The following is a 7,649-nucleotide window of genomic DNA, read 5'->3' as shown; positions in this document are numbered from 1 at the left end:
TGATGTAGTGCCGTCCTTTAGCGGGGCTGCATCATCCCCTCCCCCCTTGGGGAAGAGTCGTCCTCGACTCTTGTTCCTCCTCATCTTCATGATGGGGTGAGATGACCGAGGTGTTGAATGTCTTGCTCACCAAGTACTTGGATTTTTTGTTGTCGATGATGTAGGCATTGATCCTTGTAGCTTGGCGAAGGATATGTCCGTGTATGGTTGCCCTTGTATCCTTATGGATTTTCTTCGTGGTGCGGGCGTGCTTGTTGAAGTCCTTGTGGGGGAAGCTCTCGAGCGCTCTTTTCATTAGTTCATGCTCCGCGGAGGTAGAGATTGTCGTTCTTGTACCTATACATACAATCGGCAAGACGAAAAGCGTGTGTGCATGGTATATGAACACATCATCCATCATGATGTGCCATGTCTTGTGCACATCACCATTAGTGTCAATCAAGGTTTTATGAAATGCATGGCGAGTGTGCATATAGCATGATGGTGCATTTGTGGTATGTGGTAACTTGGAGTCATCAAAAATTGAGAAGGCTATGGGGGCCATCTCGTGAACAATCAAATAAGCATTCTTGCATACCAAGCATAGTAAAGAGCAATTGGGCGAAGTCTTGGATGCAAGGATCATGGAATAGTGCAAACATTTAGGGCAAAGCAAGCATGCGAAAGCTAATGTTATCGTTGTCTACAGCACATGTGAAAGAGCAAGTGGTCCTCATATTGTAAGTAAGAGGAATCAATTCATCATTCGTCATGTCCACATCAATACCTTTAGTGTTACCTTGGTAGTCCGACACATTTGATGTAGGTATTGTGGTAGTTGTATGCTCCACATGGTTGACATCCTCATCGTCATATAAGAATGGTGTGGTGTGATCTTCTTGCACCATGTACATGTTCTTGTCCCTCATCGGCGCTTCAACATCCATGGAACCTAGTGCAACATGAGGAAACACAATAGAGGGAGAGGGTAAGGTGTTAGAAAATGCAATGTCCTCCATGGACCTATCAACTACCTCTCTCAACTCACTCGATGTCTCACTCATGTCCTCCAATTGGAAGCACTCAATCTCACATATGGGGTGGGAGTTGCTCAACTCACTATCGCTCGCACTCAAGTGGGCTAAGTGGCTCTCATGCTCACATGGGGTTGGTACCAACTCATCCATCAAGCATATAGGAGTAGGCTAGATTTTCTCATCTCCATGCGCCTCCATTGGTGAAGGGATAATCCCATGCTCACCCTTCTCAACTCCATCGCCTCCCAAGTTGTCCTCAAGCGGTAGCGCCATAATGTCGTTGAGAGCTAGGCTCGGATCAACTTCACCCTTGAGTTGGCCTTGTTGGTATTCATCTTGAAGTGTGGGCGCCATAGGCTTCTTGGTGGCTTGGGCTTGTAGCTCGTCGAAGTGGAGCATCTCGACGCTTGGCGTTGTGCATTGCCACGACATGTGACTCGTGGCCTTGCATACATCACATAGGAGATTGGGACATTCCCGTGGATGGTGGCCTTGTTGCTTGCACTTGTAGCATCGGAGTCCATAGGCATATGACGATGTAGGGGTCATTGAGGTGGTGGCGCAAGATGTGGGAGTCGCCTTACGAGGAAAATCCTCTTGATATCCTTTCTCCACCCTTGGAGTGGTAGACACCCTAGGATGGTGTTTGTCGCCTTCATGTCGAGGCTCTCGTCTTCGTGACTCATCACCATGTCTTGATGGGTGTCGTCAAAGATCCATGGAGGATATTGGTCGATGGCGATCATGAGGTGGCTTGTGGCAGCGAAGATCATGTGGGGATGTATGTCGATGGAGTCCATGAGGTGGTGGTGGTCGACAACTATGATGAGATGGTGTGTGTCGATGATGATCGTGTTGGGGATGTTCTTGATGATCCATATGACGAGCTCGATGTAGATGATCATGTGCATAAGCACTCTCATGGTGGCGTGTAATATCCCAGGTTTAGAGGCAAGAAAAAGAGAGAACACGAGAGTAAGCATTGCATTCATGCATAGAAAATCCGGGGAATTTTCGCGCGTTCATCTAAAACACAAAGTGATCGAGGTTTCTCTTGTGTCAATGGAATTGATGTATGTCATTGACACAAGTGCGATAAATTTTGACATGACCTTTGTTGATTTATTATGTTTTCAAGGGACATAGTTTGAATTCAAATTCAAATATGAAAGACATAAATTCAAACAAGAATTTGAATTGGGAATTTGAAATCTAAAGAAGTATATAAATATAATATGTACAAGTAAATACACTTGATAGTCCAAATAAATAAATGAGTTAAACTTTACTACACATAACATTATTCAATAATTTACAAGTCAGAGAAGAAATAGAAAAAAATTACAAAAGAATAAAAGAAAACTATAGAACTACATCTTCATCTTCTCAATCCTTTAATTCTTCTTTTCCCTGCAATAAAGGAAAACAAATACAAGAGAAATAATAGGGGTTAATGTTAAAATATTTGCCTCACCTTCGGCGAGGCAATGTTAAATATTGGAAACCAGCTACTGGGAACTAGGAACTTGTCCTAATACCCAAATTTCGATCAGAGGGAGAAACACTTTCTTAGGCAACATTAGGGTCAAATGCAAGTGGAGTCACTTACAATACTATCTTTATAGTGTCTACAAGAGGTTTTCTTGCAAAACAAACCATGGAAAAAGGAAAATAGACAAGTGAAGTCGTAGTCGGGTATAATAAGACCGCAGCCGATATAGGATAATCCTGAAAAAAGCATTTGAAGTGAGGTAGATCTTAACTAAAACTATAAAAGTATCCGCAACTAGTAGGTAGATGTTGAATAGAACCATAAAAGAGTTCACATCTGGTATCAGATAAGCCACATCTGGTATCAGATAGTCCGCAACTTGAATGTTTCTTTACTCTAAAAGAAAGAGGGATTCTGCAGCTGGTAAACATTTAGTCGGAGGATTCACATCGGATACCCATAATTGCGTGGATACACCACAAAGAATTCTTCGTGAGACTTCAGAAAAGTACAAACTCTATACAAGACCAAGACCAATTCCCTAACCTTGGAGTTTAATAATAATGAGAAAAGGAGCTTGAAGACCATTAGTAAAATCCAAGGGCGAGAGGAAGCCTGAATGAGAAGTATTAAGATATGATGTTGGGAGTATGATAGATGAAGAAGAAGGTCTGAACTGAGAGGGAGCCCGATCTTATTTTCATAAGGTTGTCGGGAAGTACCCATTTAACAGTACTCTGAGGAGGATGTCAGACCGGAAGACGAGGTTCATATCTCGAGAAAGTAAGGGTTAGAACCTAACTTGAGCGGGTAATTTATAATTACTCAGAAGTAAAAGAGCTCAAGTAAGTCTAAGATAATGAAGTTGGATGAAGAAGATGTCGGAGGACAATAAAAGCTTTAGAAGGCAAAAGACCGAAGGAGTTTCACCATGCTAAAACTAATGTTTAGTAGAAAGATTCCTTTCAGGGAACCTAAAGAAGCCAAAAGGAGGATAATTGATATAAACTAGAAGCCATGATTGGATGGACTAAATGAGTCTAATCCATTCGTAGGAATAAACCATTAGGACCATGCCTATTGTAAGTACCTTGCTAAATACCATTGCTATAGTGGTGGTAGGGAGGGAAAACAAAAAGCTACCTTCAACAAACCATTCCGAACAAAGCTTTTGATATCAAATAGAAAATTCTCACCACTGACACCATCTTTATAATATCAACAACTTGTTAAGTACCATTATTGCAATTTTGGTAGTATGGGAAAAACAAAATATTATCCTAAGTCAACCACTTCAAAATCTAGTTGTTTAAGGACCACTGTTCAGTATCATCACAACCATTAGTACACCTTAAGCACAAGAAGATGTCCTAATCCAAGGATCTTTGAAGAAGGCAATAAGCTTAGAGTGTTGGAAGAAAACAGAGAATTGAAGGAAACATCAGCTGTTTAGTATCAGAAACTGCAAGGATCTGGACAAGTGATATACCCAATTGTATCAAAGGAGATCACCATGGAGTTTGAAAAGAGATCGTGATCTGTTCAGTTCCACATTCCGAAACGTAAGAGCGTTCGAACTTCGGGACGAAATTCAGTTTAAGGGGAGAGGCTGTAATATCCCAGGTTTAGAGGCAAGAAAAAGAGAAAACACGAGAGTGTGTCAATGGAATTGATGTATGTCATTGACACAAGTGCGATAAATTTCGACATGACCTTTATTGATTTATTATGTTTTCAAGGGAAATAGTTTGAATTCAAATTCAAATATGAAAGCCATAAATTCAAACAAGAATTTGAATTGGGAATTTGAAATCTAAACAAGTATATAAATATAATATGTACAAGTAAATACACTTGATAGTCCAAATAAATAAATGAGTTAAACTTTATTACACATAACATTATTCAATAATTTACAAGTTAGAGAAGAAATAGAAAAAAATTACAAAAGAATAAAACAAAACTCTAAAACTACATCTTCATCTTCTCAATCCTTTAGTTCTTCTTTTCCCTGCAATAAAGGAAAACAAATACAAGAGAAATAATAGGGGTTAATGTTAAAATGTTTGCCTCACCTTCGGTGAGGCAATGTTAAATATTGGAAACCAGCTACTGGGAACTAGGAACTTGTCCTCATACCCAAATTTCGATTAGAGGGAGAAACACTTTCTTAGTCAACAATAGGGTCAAATGGATCATTTAAGGGACAATTGGATGACACTTGGATCAGGAGAGACAACACTGAGCATGAAGGCAACATAGGACTAAGAGAAAGGCAGCAATGCAACAAATAAGTTCCCTCTAATCTAGCTTAGTTTCCTTAAAGCCCACAAATTCATCAAAATAGATCATTTGTGACATAGAAAAGTCATAATGATCTTACTCAATTATTTTAAAGCCATTTGATGAATAAGCAAAGCTTAATTGCTCCCAGATATGTGAGTAAGCCATACATAATTAAGCCATATGACTAAAACCCACAGATGCAATGTCATACACTAAACACCAGCAAGTAATACACTTGGCTGTATTCCAAAATAAAGGCCCGCGGGATTAAGTATAAGCATTAGCCGAAGCCCCACCAGGTCACTGATGGATAAGAGAGAAAGGAAAATAGTGCTATACATGGATAAGTAAGGCATCAATCAAAACCTGCACTAGATGGAAAGTAACCAGCATTGAAACTTGAACAGTCAAGTGATGTCACTACAAGTAGCACAGTCACAACATGCACACTTTGTGTTGTCACACACACACAGCCAACAGTCAGTACTATAAAAGCAAACCAACACCCAACCACATCCTTGTTTTTGCTTTGGCAAAGGCAACACCAACAGCCCTTGATCATACACACACATCAGTGAATATCCAGAGATTCTTAGAACAGCAAGAACACAACCATATGGCCTGGAACAAGCACAAACTGCTAGGAGGAACAGGCTGTCCATCAGAAGGAGGTTTCTTTCCAAGTCAAGAGGCCAAGCTATCAAGAGCTACAGGTAGAAACCAATCAGTAGCTCAAAATAGATCATACAATATATATTCTTCCATAAACATCTCTGGGTAAATAAAGGAAGTATATATAGTTATTCCATTTAACTACCCTTCTACTAGAGTATCATCTAGGAGGATAGAGAAATAGATTTCTCTCAGTCATGAACAGAGGTGCTGCTCACAATCATCCTAGAGAATTAAAAAGCCGCATCAAAGCATCTGTTCTTATCACAAGTTTGTGCCTCAGTCTTTGCATCATAGGCTGGGCTAAGATATCAAGTGCAATCTATGTTCTTATAAATTTTTACATAGCACAGCTTTCAGCAATAAATTCATAAGCTACAGGGGTCTACTTAGGGTCCAGGAAATCATCCTAGGCCAACCAAGTAGCACCATAGCAGCAATCAGAGGCTACAAGCATACAAGTTAACACAACAGTGCATATTGTAGTGTATATATAGTTCCGTCAGTAAAAGTAACACAACCAGACATACATGTCATGGATGAATAATCACCCAAACAGAGGCATCCTTGCACCAACTAAACCAGGATCAATCAAGCTATAAATTAAGCTCATGGAAGAGATCACCACGAGCAAAGCATTACTGGCCCAAACCACATTTCCCAATCCACACTATAAGCACACCAATCACTAGGCGCACTAAATCAATTAGCAGTAGATGCACAGGTACATGAAATCACCACCCTTAAGCAACAACTAGCAGCAATGCTACAATCACCACAAGTAGATAGCTCAGGCAGCACATCGAACATAGATAGAAGAGAGGAGAGAATGACATCTCACAGTGAGGTAGAGAGTTCATGCAACAGCGGACGCCGGGGTTGCGTCGGCGACGCCGTCCTGCCGGCGTCGAGGTTACACCACCAGTAGCACAATCAGAACCACCACAAGCATCACAGCACCACCACAAGCACCTCACCACCAATCCCAGCACCACAATAGCAACAACACCTCACCAGCAGCTCCACTATCACTATTGCAGCATCACCACCACAACGCCATCACGCCATCGCAGCAAAAAGCAGCATCAACACCATGCCACCACCAATACACCACCCTAAGCAGAGCCAACGCTAGTAGCAGCAGATCGACGCATAGGGTTGCAGTCCTGTACTGCCGTCCTACTGGCGTTGAAAAGGAAATCAGGGTGGAGGCGCAAAGGTGGCGCATGGAGTGGGTACCAACGGGGGTGTACCAGAGCTCGAGCCGGCACCGAGTAGGACGGAGGTGCCAGGGGCGGTTCTCCTCAACCAGTACCGTGAGGGGAGGCGATTAGGAGGAGGGTTACAGAGATTGTGCAGAGAATCGAGGAGGAGGAGAGGTCCACGCAGGGAAGTGCGGCGGCGCCGGAAACCATCGGCGACCAAGCCTAGAACGAGGCTAGGGTTTCGCGGTCGAGGCGACCGCGAGAGACAACAGAAATCAAATCGATCTGGACAGAGGGGTAGAGCACGACGAGGCGGTCCATAACCCCACCACGCCAGCGTCAGGGAGGACCAGAGCCGGACAGGAGCAAGCGGCGGCGCGGCGGAGCCATGGTCGCCTGGGCAGGTGCGTGAGAAGCAGAGGGGACCGAGAGAGGAGAAGAGCGACGGGTTGGTGACGGGCTGGGTCGGAATCGGGGTTCACCCGACCCAACCAAACCGACTCAGTCGGGCCAGGTTGGGACACTGCTGGCCATGTCATTGGGCCAGCCCAATAGACCATCTGGTCTATTTTTATTTTTTTAGGAAAATCTTTTAAACATTTTAAGTAAAATAAAAAGAAAGCAATAAATAGACGTGAATAAAAGTTAAAAGAAAACAATAATACGAAAACAAATACTTAAAAGTTAAAAGAACAATAATACGAATTTCCTCTAAAATTTTAGAACACCAATTTTAAATCTTAAACTATTAAGACCTAAATACTAAAAATAAAACTTCCTTGTTTCTATTTTTCACATCGATAAAGTAGTAAATGTTATTTTGTAGTAAAATTTCATATGATACAACAATTGTTTCTTGATGGTTATGTTTAATCATATAAAAAACCCTAATTGACCATTACTTCAACTATTACTTAAAAAACCTAAACCCTAATAGTATTTATCATATTTTATTAAGTCTTTTAAAAATAATATAAT

This window comes from Lolium perenne, chromosome 6, assembly GCF_019359855.2.
Source record: "Lolium perenne isolate Kyuss_39 chromosome 6, Kyuss_2.0, whole genome shotgun sequence".
NCBI classification, from domain to species: domain Eukaryota; kingdom Viridiplantae; phylum Streptophyta; class Magnoliopsida; order Poales; family Poaceae; genus Lolium; species Lolium perenne.
The sequence above is the reverse complement of the archived record's forward strand: the minus strand, read 5'-3'. Positions refer to the sequence as shown.